Source organism: Prenolepis imparis, unplaced genomic scaffold (genome assembly GCF_030444845.1).
Source record: "Prenolepis imparis isolate NDT839.2.m4 unplaced genomic scaffold, iyPreImpa1.0 SCAF_6, whole genome shotgun sequence".
NCBI lineage: Eukaryota > Metazoa > Arthropoda > Insecta > Hymenoptera > Formicidae > Prenolepis > Prenolepis imparis.
Window position 1 is genome coordinate 1305922 of NW_028141164.1, and position 21814 is coordinate 1327735.

At 40.2% G+C, this 21814-nt stretch overlaps 1 long non-coding RNA gene across 1 annotated transcript in view; it reads right to left on the bottom strand.

The window, feature by feature from the left end:
* Positions 1 to 478: 478 nt before the first annotated feature.
* The window catches only part of LOC145937089 (uncharacterized), a 54580-nt gene continuing 33244 nt past the window's right edge, over positions 479 to 21814 (bottom strand). Inside the window, exon 4 of the long non-coding RNA XR_014425476.1 lies at positions 479 to 657. This is a non-coding gene — a long non-coding RNA (uncharacterized LOC145937089). The remainder of the gene's footprint in view (positions 658 to 21814) is intronic.

The following is a 21814-nucleotide window of genomic DNA, read 5'->3' on the forward strand; positions in this document are numbered from 1 at the left end:
GATACGAGCTATCGATCGTGCGGCACATTCTGCGTTTGAACTCGGCGAGAATAAAGGCCGCAAATGTCAAAGAGACCGTTTGATATTTCCTCCCGGTACATCTCTATTTGTTTTGCAAGTTGAAATGTCGCGGGGCTTGATATTTCATAGCTAACTAAGTGATTCTTTTGTACGAAAAGATATTTTTAATCCGTTTCTCTCGAAGAAACGTGAGTAAAAAAATTTATGTTATATTATATTTCTCACTCACCGGTCCGTGCAATAGCGGAATTGTAGTACACAGCACCCATTGATCTGAAAACAAAATATTCAAATTATGAGGGGGTATATGTGTGTGTACAGGTGTTAAAGTCTGGAAACGGTCGAGTATCTCTATGTAGTTTAGAAATAAATGTTTTTAGGTTTTACCTCACAGTTGTCCCGTTGATGCCCGATGCCTCCCCGGGCCTCCTCCTCCTCTCTTGGTCCATGGTAGCACTCAGACACTCGCGAAAACACGAATAATTAATACTTTACACGGCACTCCCGACGCGACGCGTGAGACACACGCGTATTTCGCGTACATTGCACTTGCAATGAGAAAAAACGATGCGAAAACTATAATCGCACGAATCAACGTCCGTTCGAAACTCGCGCGCAGCTTATCAGCAATGCTACCTGTAACAAATAAAATAAAACATTTTACTATTTGAGATATATGATATAAATTTAAATAGTAAATTTTTATAACATATTATTTTAAAATTTAATTAGCAAATTTAACACTTAATCAGCTGATTTCTATGAAAAAATATTTTAATTGAGTTTAAACAAACTATATTATTTTTTTTAAATATCATTCTTTTTAATATAAAATTGAAGAATGGCGCGCGCGTAGCGCGCGCTTGTGTTCTAAAAATCTAAATCTCGACGAGACAATAAAATTTACATTTATTTTATATCACGTATTTTTGCCAGACAAATTAACACTCGCGCTCAAAGTAATGAAAAGTGCAAATACCGTGTCGGCAATTCGGTGTCGATTAAAAATTACGATTACTCGAAAATCGCCGGACCTATTAGGAGTCGACGAATGACGTTGGCACGACGCAACGCGGCGACGAAGAAAAAGAAAGACACCAACCGCGAACGACCGCTCTCTCTCTCTCTTTCTCTCTTTTTCTCGAGGGTTTTATTTGCGGCGGAATAAATAAAAATTTACGAGCAATTTACAGAGGGTCCTCAGCCGCCAGGTCAGGGGGATCCATCAATTTACTCCGAAGTGCTCGTTTGGCGCGCGGGCTACAAAATCGTCGACGAAGTTCTCTTTATGAAGCTAGAATAGATTAATGCTCTCGTTTGTTCGGTAATGGCCCCGATAAATTATCTTAATAGCTTGAGACGGCTATAAATATATTCTGCCGCGGCTCTTACGCTTGTTTTCCAGCTATACCGCGATCTCTCGCGCGACGACGACGCGACTGTCGAACTATCACATTTTCCGTGTCACTAAATCGGAGAGAAAATGCGTATTGTGCCAGTATCTAGAACGAAAGGATTCATCGCCCGTCATCGCGGCGACGCAAATTATCGGAGATCTGTGCGGAGAATGCTGTTTCGCAGAATCCAAAGAGAATGGTTCTTGATTTTTTTCCAAGCGAGTAAAATCTTTTAAAGCCCTAACGATCTCGAAAGAGACGTTATAGCTTGTCTAAGACCTAATAATTCTTGTAGTCGTAGTCGAGTTAACTGAAAAATTAGCAGATAAATTACATACACGCACATTTGCTATAAATAAACTGTGTCTTCATTGCGCCACGTTATAGCGATTCACGTTATGTGCTGTTAATGGCGGTTACGCTCGAAAAGTCGGAGGGAAAGGAGGCGAGAGGGAGATGCCGAGAAAAAGAAGTGCGCGGCGAAACGCGATGAAATGCGTCCCTGACGCATGGCCCGACCGAAAATAATCGGTTGCCATTAGCCGTGCTACACTCCACCGGAAGATCAAACGGATCCTCCATCCGTCAACGGCGCGCTAATGCACACGTTTCACTGCGCGCCGACTGCGCGTCGGTATTTGGCAGAAATTAGGTTGGTAATGCGTCAGCGGCCGTTGCCGGGGCGAGCACTTAACGCCGTAAAGTTGTTTGATGGCACCGCTATCACCCCTAACAGTTCCTAACAGTCCAACCTCGCGCTGCGCCCCGAGACTCTGACACTGCAACCGTGAGTTATTCACTTAATGCGGCCATTACGCGCTCCTCGATGGCGCTTCATCCTGATTTACTCGACAAGCATTTATTGCTTCTATCTCGGCCGGCGATATTAAACCCTCTGCTCGCATTTCCTACGTGCGTACGTTGTACCTACCTACCCATCTATGCGATTCGCTCGGCGGCAGCATTGAAATTGATTTTGAGACGCGGGCAGCGTTGGCATAAACAAAATTTGGACGGTTGCCACGAGCTCGTCGAGGATAAACGAACAATGATTGTGAATAATGCTTCTCAAATAAAATATAATAAACTTATCTAACAAGACTACACGCGTCTTATGTTTCTGTGAGAATTTTAGAAATTTCGAGCTCTTATATTTTCTATTAAGAACGACGAATTAAAAGTTTTTCATATATATAGATGTCAATAAATGTAAAAGTATTACAATGATTATTCAAAAAGCTCGCTAAAAATAAAACAGTTATTTCAACAGACGACACGATCCGCGTTTATTACAGTTTATATAGATATTGCAAGCTTCATATGAGGAACGACTCTTAAACGTCGAGATGAAATTAACAGAATAATTATCGGGGATTCTCTCGCGGTTCTTATAAAATAGAGTCTCGCGTAGACCTGGATCGTCGGTGGTTGGCATCCTTTGCGGTGCACAACCCACAACTTCCTCTCCTCTCCCTTTCTCTCTCTCTCTCTTTTTCTCCATCTCGTAGCGCCCCGCTTGAAACCTCGTAAACCTGGGAACGACCAATTAAACGAAACGAGCAGCGCACTGATGCACTCTCCTCTCTGGCTGGTTGCCTGCCTGCCTGCCGGCATTATCTACAGGTTATACGACTCGCGGAATTACCCTCAAATTACACAGTTCGTACCGATGTGTGCACTTTCCCCCCTCTCGCTCTATACAGTGGCACGATTCTGTATACTTACAGACGGATAACAACCGGGGGCTGCTGCTAGCGACGCCACAATTCTCTACGAAAGAGAGAGACAGAGAGATGGATGGAGAGAGAAAGAAAATGCTCTCGCGCAACCCTCGTTCTCTAGCGAACTCGGACGAAGAGATATCGCGAAACTGCAGCCAGAGGTATACTTGACGTGGAGCAATAGACACTGATGATCGGCATGTGAAGAAAGTGACGGTTATGAGGGGTGTTCACACGCGCGCCTGATTTGACTTAACCCCCGCTCTCGCAATTCCAAGAATTTATAAACTCGGTAGTTGCCCGCTCGTCCCGTTTTCTTGCCTCTGCGTAAAAACGTTCCTGCGTGAGTTACACACACCTCTTCATGAACGCGGCAGTTGAGGCTAATTCTTCCGCAACCAAGAAATAATTCGATAAATAAAGCGATTCGATTAATTAAGCAATTTTATGTAATATCATTTATCGTCTAATTGACGATTTATTTCACAAATATTTTGAGATAGAAACTATATGTTCTGCTCGACAAATCTCTTTCGTATCGGCAATAGAGTCGTTAGATTACATCACAATTCCCTCTAGACAGAGTTATTAAGGGGCCAAGGTGCTCCCTGTCAAATTATCTGAATACTCTCCTCCTACTGTAAGCCGTGTCGACGCCTATCACCCTAACACGCTCGGAGGGACCAGGTGCGAGCAAATAAAAAGCTTGACAACATAATTAAGCATTTAAACCGTTACGCTTACTTAAGTCGTAATTTTATTTTTATAAAACTCAGTGATAAGAAAATTTAGACGGACGCGAATAGAAAAAATTTATCTAAAGTCATGATTGACTGTATTCGCTCGCTACTATTTAATATATGAAAAAATAATTTATATCTCAATTCTTTATATTCGTCGATACAAGATCCTTCGCTAACGAGCGACTCAACGAAAAGGAGGAACGCTATCAAATCCTCGCTTGTTCAGCTCTCTCTTTTTTTTTCTCACTCTCTCTTTCTCGATTGTGTAACAAGTAGCCTTCGTCGCCGCCGCGACTTTTTTTTTGTCTATACGAATTTTCGATTCCGCGAAGTGCCGCGCCGAAAACCGATCCGCACGATCGTCGCCGTCGAATACATTAGTGATTCCTAACGGGCGACGCGCCGTAATGAATGTTTCCGGTGACAGCCGACAGCGGGGAATGCCTCCCGCGACAAACAATGCGGCTCTGTTCATCGGAACCGCTTTCAACCCCCGTGTCTCTGTGTGCGTATCGGTAACATTTCGCCGCCGCCGCTATTGAGAGAGAGACAAAGATAGAGATAGAGAGAGAGAGAGAGAGAGAGAGAGAGAGAGAAGCCCGTCACCACCCCGCTTGCTGGAAATTCATTCCTGCCGTGCTCGATCCGGCCGATCGCTTTCTTCGTTCTTCGAGGAATGCCGCTCGTTCGATCGTATACGCGAGTCTGGCGGATTATAGCTCGTCAGATTCTGGTTCTACGGTTTTGCGTCGCGAGACTTTCGGAAACTAGATATACGTTCCTCGCGTAGCACTCGAGCAATTTGCAGATATGGACATTACGCGTTTAATCCTGGGACACCGACCATTACCGATTGACATTTACATTTCCGCTTTACATTGATATAGCTATCGAAGGCAAGTAAAGAAAATAATTGATCGATCCTTAATAATTTGTAATTAATATTATACGTGATAATTGTAAAAAAAAAAAAAAAAAAAAAACATTTCCAACTAATATATACCAAATTGTCTGTCTAGAATTAAATATTATGGATTGTGATATTAATTATAAATAATATACTTTGAAATGAGAAAGAACAAACCTCAACTTTTGAAATAAAAAGTGCGCCTGACACTAATTTTTTATTGATTGATATATATTTATGAAGAAAAAATAAATGTATATTAAGTGTAGTCAATTTTTAATCGGTCTTGCTATCTGTACAATTTGTTGCTTCCGCCATCGAATAAAAAAAATGTAACTTTCAACGGACGTCGCGCACCAAAAGACCCTCTAGGGCGTCATCATATCCCGTAGATGCAGAGTAACCAAAGTGGCTGTTACATTGTGGGAGGTCTTAACATATTCAAGTCGAAAATTGGCCGATCTGTTAGCGATGCGGTATGCATGCGTCCAAGTAGCGGGGCGCGAAACTACACCCGTGGTCTTCGTTCCGCATTGCATGTGTGCTGCGCTCACATTTCGAGCACCACCGGCGGATTCGATGTCGGAATGCGAGGCCACTTATAGGGGCCACCCAATGCCCGCGGAGTCCATTTCCATTGTTGGCGGCTGTATCGGTAACCGGCCCGCGAGAATTCCAAAGCTTCGTACGGAGATACGATTCGTTCGTGTCCCGCGGCAAACTATACCGCATCGCTCGCATTATTTATACAGCGATGTCCATAATATCGGTGGCGAAGGAGGTATCCCGAAGTGGGATTATGCGCGAATCGACCGATCTTTATGCCTGATGTCCCAAAAATTTATAGCGATAAAATACAAAAAGAGTGATAAACTTTAATCCATCAATCACGCGAGCGATAATATTTAATACCTTTCTCAACGTTTAAATCTTGTAATACATTCTGAAAGATGTATCAGTAAACTCATTATTAATGCTATTGATAAATAGTATGAGTGTAATATAAAAGAAATATTTTAGAGTGCATAATGTCTATTATATAGCTCAATTTGTTATAAACAGTATATAATTAGAATTCATTACATACATTTTTGAAAAATGTAAGTTATTTTTTTTTAGTAATTTATGCTTTGATATAAATTATTTAAATTCTTGTAAAAATTTTAAAGAGCACTTCATGTTCGATACGATCAACGTAAACGCAAAAGAGAGCACAATTTAACGCGGCGCATTTATAGACGAGACCGCGGGCCTAGTAGTTGATTTCCATTGTTGGCGGCTAACCAGCCCGCAAGAATTCCAAATCCTTGTACGGAGATTGAATTTGCGCCACAGCGTTCCGCGTGATTCCTACTGTTTGCATTGCCCGCATTATTTGTACAGCGGACCGTAACCACACCATCGTTACAGTAAAGACATCCTGTATCGTTCATTAGATCTTCGAGGGTTTGCGTTTTAGACCACACAATGCGGGTTCGCGTTCTTGCATCTGGGATTTAATGGATATACCATGTGCGAAATAGCCGTTACGTTGAAAAGAACTTGCTTTAGGGAGGGACTAACAATAAGCTAAAACATTATTGGATCTCTCTTTTGTGTTATCGCGAAATATCGGATACTTCGGAACTGGCTTAAAGCTTCGAAATTTAATAAGAATTGGTGAGTATATTATCGCGAGAAAACGGAAATTTTTTTTTAGAAACGAGAAAACATAGCAAACACACACAGTGACATGAATTTAATAGCGGAGAAATGTAAAGAGCAAAGTTCTTTCGACGGAAATGTCGTAAATTTTCCAGATTCGAGCAGAACGATATATAAAACGTCAACTCGTATTTACGATCGTAAATAAATGTCGCGCGCTATTAAATCTATTCTATATCTGGACTGCGTTATGACGCGACCTCGAGAAAACATTCATTCGAGGCGAACGAAAGCGATCAAACACACGTGTACGTCCGATTTTAATCGCCATCCGATCGCACCGTGGAGAAATTTTGCGAAAATCGCAACATATAATTTCGTCTCTCGCGCGACGTTACGTTATGTTATATTACGCGCGTAATTTTCTGGCGGACAAACATGTTAACAAGCATGTATATGCAAGTCTGACAATAAATTTTTTTGTTGTCCCATAAGCGTTATTTAATTTACATATATTATTGTAAGCATTGCCAAGGGCGGATGTAGTTTGAACTCTGGTAAATTTTTTGACACAATAGAAAAATTAATTCAGATTAATCAGAATAATTAAATGCAGCGTATTGTTTTGCGTATGGCAGAATGTAAGATAGCTTGAAATGGAGAATACAAAAAATATCAATGATTTTCTAAATTAGTCTCCCCCTCTATTGCGTCTATTATTGATTTTTCTATAAGTACAGTTTAGAATTTCTAAGAATTCTAAGCATTTCTAAGATTTCTAAAATTTCTAAGCATTTCTAAGCATTCTAAACTTGCAGGTATCAATTCTGTATATTCGTATCGTATATTCGAGAATTTCAGGAATACGAATTGCATGAATAAAATTATGTGGGTAACAACGCATACGCGACTTGAGATACTCTCTTTATTAGAGACAAGAGATATACTCTCTTTATTTGAGCTATATGAAGGCGTTTCGAACAACACTTGGTGAGCCGTGTATCCGTTCGCGCCTGGTAGGTAGATACAGCGACGAGGCGCGACGTCACGCTGCCATGAATGGCCCAAGATTCATGCCGACCCCGCGCTTGGATCATGTAGCATGGGGCCTTTATAGAGAGCATCGGAGTGGTCGTTGATCAGAGGCGAGGTTATCTCTTGTCTCTGCGAGAGGCGGCCGAATGAAAGGTACCGACAACATATCCAGCAGCGGGCCATACATCAACTCGCGGCCTGAGTAAATAAGCGGTGCCATGAGCGACCCTCCCAACCTTTTTCCCCTCCCTCTCTCTCTCTCCCACCCGTCATCCGTCTCGCTCTTCTTCTCGGCATAAGTCTCTCGTACATGATACCGCAATGATAAGTATTCTATGAAAAATTCGATCATCCCGCATATTTTTTTTTTTTTATCATTTTTTATTATTCAAATATCTCGCAAACAGCTGGCTCGATGTCGAATGAATACTAATCGAATATACAATACAAAATTATACGCCGTATACTTTATTTATACATCTTAATCGACGTTCGATATTCAGTTCGCGTTCACGTGCTATCCTATAATCATGCAAACACTTGCCGCGATAGCGAATTATCGCCGTGAAAGGCATATCTGCCTGTTACATTAAGAGTGAAATGAAAGTCGACTTCCTTTTTAAAGACACGCACGATTATTTATCTTGTTTAACCGGCAAGATTTATATTTTTCTATTAACAAGATTATTTTAATGATGACTTTAATCACTCTCTTCTTCGTCATTCTGAACGTTATCGCAATACTCATTGCAGAAATCACAATACTCATCGATCGTCTTATTAGCGATCAACAATTGCGCAAGAAATTCTTGCAACTTGATGGAATTTAAAAAAACGCATATGTTGCGTAAATAACTCACGATGAGATAATCAATTCAACACATTTGTCATTGCTTCTTGCGAAATTAATTATAGACTTGACTGGCGACAGAGATTGATATATAGCATGATAAGTTAATTTTTATTTTACGCGTTGCGCGTTTTTAACAATCGAGTTTAAATACCGATTTGCATAAAGAATATTTTTTCATATTAACCCGAAAATTTATTATACACCCTACTGGAAGTTTTTACCTTATGAATTTTTATTAATCCATTTTGATATATTACATTTATCTGGATTGATTATATCGGGGATCTATTATTCAAGATAAATGGGGTGGTAAGAGTTTTTAATGCTGGCTATCTCCGAGTCGTTCTAATTTCTGATACATTCATATTGTATCTGACATTCTTTGTCCTTTGAACTCATTTCCATTTATCAAAAGGCGTTGATCCCGGGATCCACGGGTGACTTTGAAGCGAGATGATGGATATTGAATTGCTTAGTTTATTCAATTTTGTGGATATATCGCCGAGAGAAACATCCCACGAGAGTACACCTCCCGAAGACCTAATAACAGCAACGGCAAAGTCACGGCCTTTGAGCAATCGTGCCATCTCAGATTACAGTCTACTTCTTCAAATGTAGTAAAAAGATCTTTAATATATAATGTTTATCAAATTTTCTCCGTTGCTTGTAACAAGCTGAATACTTGGTAAAATTTTTAATTCTTCTGTGCAAATAAGTGTTTGCGAAAATCGTATTAACGTGTTGCATCACTATATAATTGCTACAATTCTCTTCGAGAAAAAAAAATTATATGTAAATAGATGACACAATTTTTCGCAATGATATTTATGCAATCAAGTATATCGTCGTGTCAGTAAATGTTAAATACTAGGGCAACTTGTCTGTGCATCGGCGCTCTTTCTCTGTCGCAATACACGTACATATACACATATTTCAAATATATACCGACGCGCGATAAACATTCCTAAAATAAAATAGCTATCCGGTTGGCAGTTAAACCGGTAATATGTTTCAAGAGTAAATGGCCGGATTCTGATAAACACAAGTTATGCGCTTACGCGCAATGTCTTTTCGGCCATCCAATAAATTATAGCTTCCTCTTTCCCCTTTGGCGTCAGAGCATCCGGCCGCGTCGTTCGGTATGAAAACGTTAGTATGATTATAATTTATTCTTGATTAGCATTAATCCTCGCGCTCTCACTCGATCCCTCCTTCCCTTCCCAACCCCTTTCATCCTTATTCACAATTTCTCCCCGCGCCACTTCTCTTTACCTCTCTTTCAGCATTAGCTTCAGCCGTAGCTTTTATTGGACCATTGGTCCGGCCGTAACTTACACTTATGATTATTAATGCCGACAGATTTATCGGGGATTGGCACGAAAATCTGAAACGTGAAATAAAATGGTACATAAATTCAATTAAGGCCGGATACCGCGCGCGTGAAAGTATCATAGCCTATCGTGCGGCATGCTTTTCTAAGTGACTGGGCTATTGTTGGATATATACCGTAGATATCGATAACTGGAGTATTTAATTCGATTATAAGTCGGGAATGATACAACGTTCTCTCCTCCGAACGTGAATCAGAGCCGCGATACGTTTATTCCGCATAACGGAGTGAACGAATGAAGATATCGACTATGCAACGCTCGGATTAAGTACTATATCAAATAACTTAATTCAAGTGGCTGATTCAAAATTATTACAATTGCTAGATCTTAATGTTTATCGCTATATCAATCGTTACGTCTTATCTAACTCGTTAATTACGCTTATCGCATAATATTGCTTTAAAAAATCTAGTAAAAGAGAGATTTATTCATACGCGGTATGTGTCGTTCGAGAGGAGTAATTAAGGTCAAGGAGAAAAAAAATTGATGAACTCTCTAATATGCTAATTATAAAAAAATCTTGAACGTCATTATAAGTCGTTAATCACTTGCAGTCTTTTAAATGCTTCGCGACCTCACTCAATTAGCTGTTAACTCAGCGCGATTGCTTCTTTCCCTCGCTTTTTTTATACAAGGGATATTTTTCTCGAGATCCTGTAACGTACCGGGTAATTATAAATATCAGGATGGGCGATCAATATCGGCGCATCGCGTTAGTCCGAGTGACGTTATCAATTCAAAACTGGTATTAACTACGGTAAGAAAAAGCATCAATAACCGAACGCGTCAAGATGTCACCACACTTGATTAATGGAGTGACTGTTGGGTGGATAATGATGGATGAGGAGCATGTCGTTTCTGGGTATGGATGACTAATCAGTCCACATTCGTTCCATCGAAAATTTTACTATTAAATTTATGTAAGCGTTCTCTCTCTCTTCTAATTTCGATAGTAATATTTATAATAATATTTATAACATTATTCATGCGCGTTTGTATTATCTATGAATGCATATTACATGAAACTTGTTATCTCGAAGAAACGGAAGCTTTCGATAATGTATAAAAAAAAAATATGTTTAAAGTATCAAATTAGCGCGAATGGCTATTAAAAGATATGCAAAAATGCATTTGCAAGCACACAAAATACTTTACATATATTCCGATGCCTTTTAAATAGTCCCGTAAATATTCGACATGTTAATACAGGATATGTGTACAAGACACCAGATAAAGAGCACACTATCTCTACGAGACACATTATTTATCGACGGACGCGGAAATGATGCACGATATCCCAATCCGTATCGCGACGAAATACGATATTTTACGTATCCCGCAATCTATAATTCTTAATCTGCGTTTGTATTCGCCATCGCCGATCCCCCGAGACTCGAGAGCGACATTAGCCACTCTTATCCATTCAAACAAAATGTCAAAGTGCCAGATGATAATGCGCGGAAGATAAATCAAGCATGCTGAAAAGATGACGGTGATAAATGTAAACACGTCTGCCAGGCGGCCCCGGAGATAGTTACCGAGATACACGACAGGTCGTGACTGATGGCGATGTCGTGAGATGTGGTATCATAATAATTCATAAAGGCCGAGGCCAGAGGCTTAATCGCTGATTAATGAAAGAGCAGACTTGTCTCGATCTCCGTTCCTTCCTTTTCTCATTACATCTCGCTCCTTCTTGAACCGATCCTCTCTGACGCACTTCCCGCTTCTTCCTCTTCTTCTCTTTTATGCCCTCTTTCTCCTTCTTATGCTTCTTCTTCTGTTTCTTGGCACAACGATGCTGCCGCCTGACGTATGTATATGTACCACCAGAGTGGGACGAGTAATCCGACATGTGTTCGTTTGGGCGATAGACCCAATTAATGTTGTGGCGGCCACGCTGCCCTGTCGAGTCCATAATTCACCGGGGATGGCCCCTTCCATGCGCGAGATTCTTCGAAGCAGGGACGGATATACGGAGATGCAACGAATGCTCACGTTTTAACTCTCGTGCTTAATAACAATTGGCGTGAATCTTGCTTTGTGAAATTTATCGCCTCGACCTATATTACGACTGATATGTATTTCATTAAATTTTGATAGATAATTAGGCGCAATAAATCCGTGAATAATGCCTTAATTCCTTCAGAGAGCCACATTTTGTTTTAAAATCACTTCTATCTGTTGTTTAAATGTCGATAGCAAATAAAAATATCAAAGTGATAAAATTTTGCAATTAAATACGATTTGCATATAATAAATAAAAAAAACTGTACGGAAACTTTCTCCTTCTCGCCATTGACATTTTTTTAAAAATCGTTTATCTGGAACTTGTTGTCGAATTGCGCATTTCATTTGGGACAGTCACTTTCAGTCTTAAAATGTTTTCGTTACTTTTCCCCTTTTATATTCGTTCAGCCTTGTATAAAAGGCTTAATTTTATGCACCTTGAAGATTTAATAGATTAGTTAGATGTGCGCAACGAGATAACGGAAGATAATGCTTTTATCGGCAGTGGACCTGATCATGTATTTACCGCCATCTAAAGTTATCTCTCATCAACTTTGCAATCTGTTCAACCTCAAATCGCTTTAATTTCAAATTGCATTTCAAAAAAGCTGTACCATCATCCTCGGGCGGATGTTAACTTAACAGCCAATTAACACGAGATGCTATTTTGAAGGGTACGTACACGATATTACGTGACAAGTCGTGCTAGCTTTCAGATCGATTATAACTCACGTTGAATATTTATATCTGGGAGAAATGAATATTCATATCGGAAGACATATAACATCTCGTTTACAGCGCATACACGTCCATATATACTTAAAAGAATTGTCAGTTGATGATTATAACGTAAACTGATGATGTAAAACGCTATTAAAGTAATTTGAAACTTTATTCTCCATAAATACATCATTGTAATCACCAAGAACCGCTCTCGGATCAACACACAAGCGGAAGAAAATTTATTACTTACATTGCCCGTTGTAATTTCTATATTTAGACATTACACGTACCGCAATAACGTTATTCGAGAAATAGAGATTTTTTTTATCGCTGGTACACACGGTGTACGGCCAATAAACAATAACGAGCTCAATAATATTTCACGCAACGCGATAATCTTGTTTCTTAATTAAATACACGCTCGTGATTGCAATTGATCGAGTTATTGAAGTGGACGTAACGGTACGGCATTCCTGTTTCAAAGAAACAGCCGCCCAAGTAGTTACTCGCAAATATATACGCAATGCACATACGAATACTTTCTTACGCTTGCCATTTAAATGGCTGTTTCAAATTCCTAAATCTGTTATTCGAGACGTTGGATTATTTGCTGCCAGCTTGGCGAATGCGGACTGATTTAATCATTATCACATTTCGTTTATCGAAGCTCGTATATTATAATATCGCGCCCATCTTTATGAGACAGTCCCGATATCGCAAAATAATTAAGAAAGATTATCTCCCCTATACTAAAAAAAGAAAAAAATATCAAAAAAAACCAGATATATAATTTCCTGGCAACTTTATACGGATATCAAAACAGACGATCGGAATATGAATTATATACGAATTTCGAAAGAATTACGTATTATAGATATGAAAAATTCAAATCGTCGTCTCGGAACTCTACGACCTACGACCATTGTTTCTCTCTGAAAATAACTCATCATGTCTACAACAAATTATGTAACCGTGCTTTCGCGACGCTTTTCTTCGCTGTTGTACATATACATACGTCCGTCGGTTCGTTGGTATTCCGAATCATCCTCGATTCCTCGTCCGGACTCGCCGTGAACGCGTGTTGAGAATGATACATTATTTCCCATGCGAATGTTTCTTTGCCGCGTAATGGCCGATAAATAACACAAATTAATGCCTTATTCCAGACATGTCGGTTATTTATGCCCCGGAATAACTTTATCCCGGCGCGTGATTACCGGCAGGCACGCAGCCCCTGCGTTCCTTCTCTCTCTCTCTGGTTCTACACTTACTTTAGTTTCCATATGCTTCTACAGAGCGCACACACAGAGAGCGAGTGCATACAAATACAAAACGCGCCGTTCCCGCGAGAGTCGTCTTATCGCGAATTATCTACTTTGACTTACGGAATGTAGGTGAACCCGTCTTGATGTATCTACGCCCGTAGTGGAAGAACTGCGCGCCCGGATTTAGAATCCGACGGATAGACGTTACCGGTCCGACAAACTGCCGCTTTCGCACGTCACGACCAGGCCTCGCATATACGTTTACTGCATATAGCTTGTCAGCTTAAGAGATACCACTTGATATGTATATCTATATAATATAACTTGCTCTATAGTTGCAGCGCACTTACAGCGCGCTCTCGGCAAAAGTTTATACAGCGCGTGTTAATCTTTGAAAAAAATTATATGAATGCCTTTTCTTTGCACAAAGTGTAGAGTTTTTTTTCTATTTAGAAAAGAGCACGATTCGTCGAAGGTCGAGTGATATTTTGCGTTTTTTTAATAACCGCTAAACAACTTTCAAATATAGAAACTAAAACGTCTAATAAAACTGATGAAACGTGCCGAAAAATAGCTTTAGTTTATTTTATCGTTTCGGGTTCCCGAGTACGTCGTCGTATTTCACAAATGTTACGTATAAAAACTTGACGAAAAAAATGTCGAAAATATATGATATGCTATGTATATTGTACATACTATATTGTATATACAAAAAATGAATTTGAGGCAATCAAAAGGAACGCATGTAAGTGTCGAAAGCGAAGTCCGTTGTTAATTTTACAATGCTTTTAAAAGCGGCCTTCCCTTTGTACCGTTTTACGACTAGCGCGGCATCCTTTTACAAGATAAGGGAGATTTCCTCCAAAACCCTTTCTCCATTTTTTGCTGTCAAATATCTCTCCTCTTTTTTGCTGGCAAATAATCTTTTTCCTATAAATTTTGTAGCACGTCACGCTATGTAAAAATCACATGTCACAGCGAGGGGAAACTAAGACTCTCGTTAGATAGCAAAATGCTAAATTCGTATAAGCTCGTAAATTGCATTCAACACGTTACACTTGTAAATTGTAACGGCCGTAGCCATTAACATATTTTCAAATGCATCCCTCTGCGGTAATATTCGCACGCGTACTACTTTACGCAACATGTTTATACGATGTCTGCCTATAAGATATGATACATGATGCTATCATGTCTCTATGTAAATAAGTAAAATATTTTTGCACGTGTAATTATTTTCTACCTCGATTAAATCTTGATTTTCTTTAAATATATCCCACGAATCAACTGTTGTCTCTTTAAATCAATCCGAGAGAATTCCATTCTCAGATATTAATTTTACATCGTAAATTTGTTACGCGAGTGAAAAAGAAATACAAGCCAAAATTTCACTGGAGAGTTCGTAATTATTCAAAGAGCTCGGAATCACCGGTCACGTAGGTATTATAAGACGAATGTGCCGCTTATTTTGCGAGTTCGATATCGAAAAACGAAGTCAAGGACGATTATTTATGCACCTCACGCGTGTCCCATATCAGCGAAACGAACATGTCAATATACCGAGGGGCTGTAATTTAACAAACCTTGCATTTTAAAATTCAGACCGATTAAGGATTTCGCCGACTCAAGTAGCGCTGTTATCGATATATTACGTTCTTGGGTATATTTATGTATCGTATAATTATTATTAATGCGCGAGATTAAACATGTATCTTTCCGTTCTGAATTGCACATCCAGCCGATATCTCGAGTTATTTCTTTGATGTATCTCGTGGCGCGCGACTCTTACATCCCAACGAGAAAACTGTCTTTATCAACTTATTTTACTTTTAACACGATCTCCTGTTTAAAGTAATATATCATGATGCATAAAATGTGCTTACGGAAGAGATAACGATCGAGAATTCTTGACGTTTCTCGGTCGTATAAACTTATACGACGACTCGCTCAGCCTTCTCTCCTCATGCTTGAAGTAAACGTTAAAGTATATACATCTATGTAATTATTCACGCATCTTTAGGGTTTCCAATCACGTATACGCGATAAGACAGATATGCCGTTTATCTCGCGGATCCGAAGAATCAAGAAGAAGACCGAGAACCCAAAGCCGAGAGTAATGCAATTCTTTAAACAGCCGACGCGCGACTCCAATCATTGGCAGTTGTGTCCAACTCGTTTCTCGTCCAAGAATAAAGATATTGTTGTAAATCGATTCGATATCGAGTTTCGAGCGACACCTAATACGATCGTACTTCTATATCTTGGACAAAATAAAATAATCAACCAATATTTGCAAAGTGGAATGATAGCTTGGCAGAATTATTTTAGACCTTTCAGAGCGCGTGTAATCCCTTCAGAATCGTAAAACGAACGAGCAAATAAAGAAGCAGCGCTTTCGCGAATATTATTTATCGCGAGTGTGTGTCACTGTGTGTGGAGAGGCGACTAAACTTGCCGAGGATACGACGTCCATCACGCAAAACCAGACTCGCCGATTGGATTCGACGTGACGGAAACGCGTTCTATTCGCGCGTTGAAATACAGAAGACCGCTTTTTCGTTGCGTTTTTCAAGCTCTTGGCAGCACTCATCCCGGTGCTTTCGCTAGCGAAGGTCGATGTTGTCGCGCTAATTGCACGTCCAGAACACAATTTACAGGCATCGAACCGCCAACCGTCGTTTCGCCTCATAAGAAGGATAAGGAGAACAAGCGAGAAGAAAATGAAAGAGAGAGAAAGAGAGAGAAGGAGGACAGGAGATCTTTCATGTTTCTTGTTTCTTCACGGCCGACAGTATTCTCGAAACATTAATAATATGTATCGGGACCAACATTGTGTGCGCGTATTCGCAACGAATTACAATTTTATCGATCGTAAATCACACACTCGCGTAATTTAATGCCGATTAATATCTCTCGTTAATTTGCGTTCTTAATTACGTTCGCGAGCTACAGCGTGCGATCACACGCGATCAATTACGAAATGCGGACGACCGTACACATTCGCGCGAAATGTAAAACGCAAACGCGTGTATTCGCTGAGAGAGAGAGAGAGAGAGAGAGAGAGAGAGTCCAGCATCGGCTGTGTCAAATTGAATAAAAACGCGATTACACGCCCAAGGATTTCCAATGACTCCGGACGCGGGAGCGATTAAAGAGACTGACGTGCAGAGATCGAAAGAAAGAGCGTATGTGTGTTTTGTGTTGTTCGTCGGGGACGCAGGAAAGTTTACAGGCCTGCTAACCCCGTAGGGACCGTCCCTCTTCTTCTTCTCTCTCCCTCTTCGACCGTACATCGATTCGTTTGTCAAGTAACTTTCGAGTCCGGGGGTGAGCCAATATTTCAGGAACAGCGGAACCAAGATTGAGGCTAGGAAGCGATGGGGAGGCTGCTGACCGCAGAGAAGATAAATTTGTTCCGCAATTGAGACGGGCGTGCCGCAGTAAATCTTGTCTATTAGGTATCTCTTCTTCTTCCCCGCCGCAGGTATAAAACTATAAATCGAGAGCAGAAAGACACCACCGTATTGAGCTTGACCGCGAAGAATCACGCGTGTAAGGAAGAAAAATTTTCATCTGCTACGAGGGAGAGGGTTCTCGCTCGAGTTTCGACTTATTATTTCGGCTATATGTATGTCGGTATCTCTTCGCGAATATAAGCGCAAAATATTTGATGTACGCGCGCGACTTTAATTTTTAAACTTCAATTAATTCGCTGATTTTATAGTCGCAATTTGATATAATAATATAATACCAAAATCGAGAAAGAAATTTTGCAGCGCAAAATAAAATTTACATTATATTTATTTCTTTATTATTATACGATATTCTTTTTTTGTCTCGTGCTTTGTTCTTAAAAATGAGCAGGAATAAGATATACATCTTAAATAGCGAAGGAGTAAGATATATACTTTGAATCGCGCAAACATATACTTTGTAAAGGTCTTGCGAAACTCTGTTACAAACGAAGAATGATAATCTGAAAAGATTACAGCAACCTTCAACACGTTTTTTCGCAGCACGAGACCTCGTTGTGTAGACATCGGAATCAAGGAGCAGGTAGAAACGAATTCTTTCGACTTTTACGATTCTCGATACGACGGTATATCCTCGAGTGTCGAGCCGTTGTGATGCAATTTCTGGTTGCTGTTCTTATTGTACGCAAAACCAAATATGTGAATCGACCGTACACAAAGAAAACGATGAATAGCGAAGAAGCTATAGGGGTCGGTGAAGAAAAGTCGGATACTTAAGAGTGTTTAGACAAGCTGTCATCCGATAGAAATGGAAAAAATAGAGGAGGTTTATGTCTCAGGTAATAAATACACTTTAGGGATGCGTTTCTTTTTTTTGCGATCTTGAATGCGCCTGCCAGTATATATGACATATCGCTAGGCTAATTAGATCCCTTAAAAAAAAAACCAACGTTTTTATTTCGTTTTCACTTTCGATATTCCGTTTCTTTCCGATAACACGACGACGCGATAAAATCGTTCCATTTTCGTATCGATATTATATATACCTACATTTTCTCGAATACACACATTAGTCGCGACGATTAATCGTATATATAAGAAAACAAACGGCGACCGATGACAAACGCGCGTGATAAATCGACTGTACACGAAGCGGCGATTTAGCTATCCGGAATCTTTGGCCGAATGAGCACGTAGCAAGTATCTAATGGAGTCGTTGTTCGGTCAACGGGCAAACATCCCGACGAAACATGTCGGTGCACGCGTAACTCGCGCCGTTAATACGTCCGATACCTTGACCGCGTAATCTTTCGCAGGGGCAGGAGGTAATTAGCAGTAACGGACGGTTACGTCCGATATACGAACAATGGAACATCGGCGATGCGATGGGAATAGGAAGAGGGCGATGGCTGAGCGAGTATGATAAATGAACGGCGCCTGACAAGCGGCCATCGTTGCCCGATGATGGATGGCCGACGGTCCCGCTCCCTAATTATTTCATACTTTGCAATCAGAACGATAATCCATCCGCGGTACCTGCAGCCTGTCACGGATAAATCATCGGTTATCATTCCTCAGTCACAACACGTGTGCGTACATTCGTTCAAAGGGATTGAACGGGAGTAAATATATATAGAGGAAAACTCTGTGTCGCGCGTAATTTGTCAGTCCCACTTGCCGATCGAACATTTTATCGTCTCGCGAGAAGATATCACTTTTATAAACAATTTGAGTGAATCAGGAGAAATTGAAAGTTTCTTTTTTTTTCACTTTTTTTCTCGAATATTTGTATTTAATCTCTTTTCGACTCATAAGTATTGAAAGAAGATTGACATCTGTCGATTGCTCTTAGCGCAAATCGGATTAATGCACGTAGAATAAATGAAACGTATTTTTCCAATTGAAATTACGGGAGAGGAAAGAATAAAATAACGTAATCTCTTCTTTGTGTGCGAATGATGCAGATGTATATTAATTAAATGGCTCTGATTCGTGAATGAGGGCTAGATATTTTTTATGACAAAGAAAACATTTGTAAATTTAACATTTATAAGCGTCGCGTGAGATTAATTGCAACTGATTTGTACGACATTATTTTATATTCGAACGCGCTCAATTTAATGCATTGATCAACGAGGTCGACACAGATATCGCAAATCCCCGAAATCATCAGAAATTAAAACCTCTTAAGAGCGTACTTTTTAAAGCTCGCTATGTAGTAGTAGCACAGTTAAAAGTGACCGAGCAGATGGCACCGATGCCAAGCCTTGACGCTCCATTTTACAGACAGAAATTATCCAGCCAGAGCGATGGTGAAAGCACCATCTTTCACGACTCAGTCGTTAAACTCTACACACGTTTGCGCATAATGATTGTTAAATTCAGTAAATCTCGAGAGTATTTTCAACCGTTGGTTGCGTAGTAATATTGCTCGGGCAAGGTACGCCCAGCGAGTTTGCAGCGCAATAATTAATTTTGATGCAAAGTTTCGCGAAAGGTATATAATATAGTTAATATAGTATGATTAGTACGGAAAAACGCGTACGAGACAATTCATTCGAATGCGTGTAAAAAGATAGAGATTTTGCGACTAAAAGAGATAAATTATATCAATTTATATCGCGCTATCATACAGACTGTTCTTTATATATAATTTTTAATACGCGCATCCTGCACTGTACATAGTTCGCATCAGTGATGATAAACTCGCCTTTCGCGACGCCTCCCTATAATGACACGAACAACTCATAATGACAAAAAAGCCTATGCTATCGCGGTTGAAATTAGCCTTTGCATGATTAGTAGGCTGCCGAAACCGACGTTTAAGCGGTATTATAAACGTATTCAATGCACGACTCGCGAACCTCCTTCCTAAGCCGTTTATTATCGTCGGCAAATAAAAGGAAATGCATTGTGCGATTGTCTCTACCGCGGTATCATAAGTAAAACCTTGCCATTTCTGTAATGTTCATGTATTACCAATCTATATAATTCGTACCTCGAACGCTCGTATAATCTCTTGTGCTCTTTCGTCGTTGCATGTGCAATTGAATTCTGGGAATTCTTTACTCGTTTCTTGTTTTTTTTTTTTTACGCTCAAAATAACTGTGTGCAATTTCTAATGTAATCAGTTGCTTTTTGCTTTGTATATTTGTTATTCGTCTCACGCGTGTCAAGATAGTGATGATAGCGGCACCGTGTAGTTTACATTAGTTTTCGTAAAGACCCCCTTCCCTACCTCTTTTCTCATTTCGTAATAGCAGCGATGCCGGGGGCTATTCCGGGGACGGTCGAGGCAATAATTTGAAGAATACTATACCAAAGCGCCGCGCCATGCAAACAATCGAGCCCGCCGTGTCTAATTGCCGCGGATGATTTTCAAACTGCCCGTCATCCCGCGCCTAATAAATGGATACAGCGGATCCCTTAAGTAGTATAAGACCCGACCATTATATTTCCGACGAACGCCGAAGGTTACAAAGGGCTGTCTAATTTACCTCCTGACGGCGCCGGCGCACCATGTTGCCCGCCACTCTCTCGTCACGTTCGTCGGATGACCTGCGTGATCCTGATAATCAACCGCCAGCGAATTTTCGATGTCGGTAGCCTCCATAACTTTATAAACGAGGGGAAACAACGTTGTAATATCAATCGAAAGTTTCGCACGAGTGTAGAGAAAATTAAATATGTAATAGAAATATTTCTTCACGCGAGTGCTACCCCATCTCTTCTCTTACAAACGCTTTTATAAACACGCAATTGTGCAATTAAAACGTTGAAAAAATTATATCCGCCAACTCATCAATTATAATGTGAATTTAATCAAGATAATCATGTTACACGAGAAAATTTTACATCGCTCGATCAAGTAATAGACCGCTGTAAATCGTGATTAATTGAAGAAACTTTTTAATCCATCATCCCGTTAAATTAAATATACATTACGGAGATTTTTCGACAACACGACGATATACAGTCAACATTGCAGATTGCGGAGACCCTATACGAGTTACGCGCTGCAAAGGAAGACACAGACACGGTGGGGAAGGACTGGGGTAGGGTAGAATCGAGACAGGAAACGCCGTTACCCGAGCGGCTCTTTGATGTCGGATGTTTACTTTATGGCCGCGGCATGATTGTGACAGCGTCGGGCTGCACCGAAGGGCCCGTGACGTCATAAATGAGGTGGCCCCTCCTCTCGCGTATTCGGAGACCGTAGCCCACGCCGCCCAACTTGACTCCCACCCCATCTCCGTCCACTTCATCGCATAACCCACAAACGCCAGCAATCTCTCGACTATGCAACCCCTCGCGGACACAGCCAGTGTCGTGTTAAAAGCACTCGGTACTTCATATAATACATCAAACATGATTCTATTTGCGCAGTAGGTGCGTTACACGTTTTTCAAGTTACATGACAAACGCGATACACAAATTTATATATAAATAATTGATATTGCATGTTTTCACGAGTAAATAATAATATTTTAATGAAGTAATAAATTGTTTATTGTTTGTTAAATATTTATGTGTACACATAAATGTTTTAAGAAAAATTACTTCTTTCAATAGTCGTGTATTATATTTTAAATCTCGCACGAGCAATTTGATACGAGGCCTTGTTGAAATAT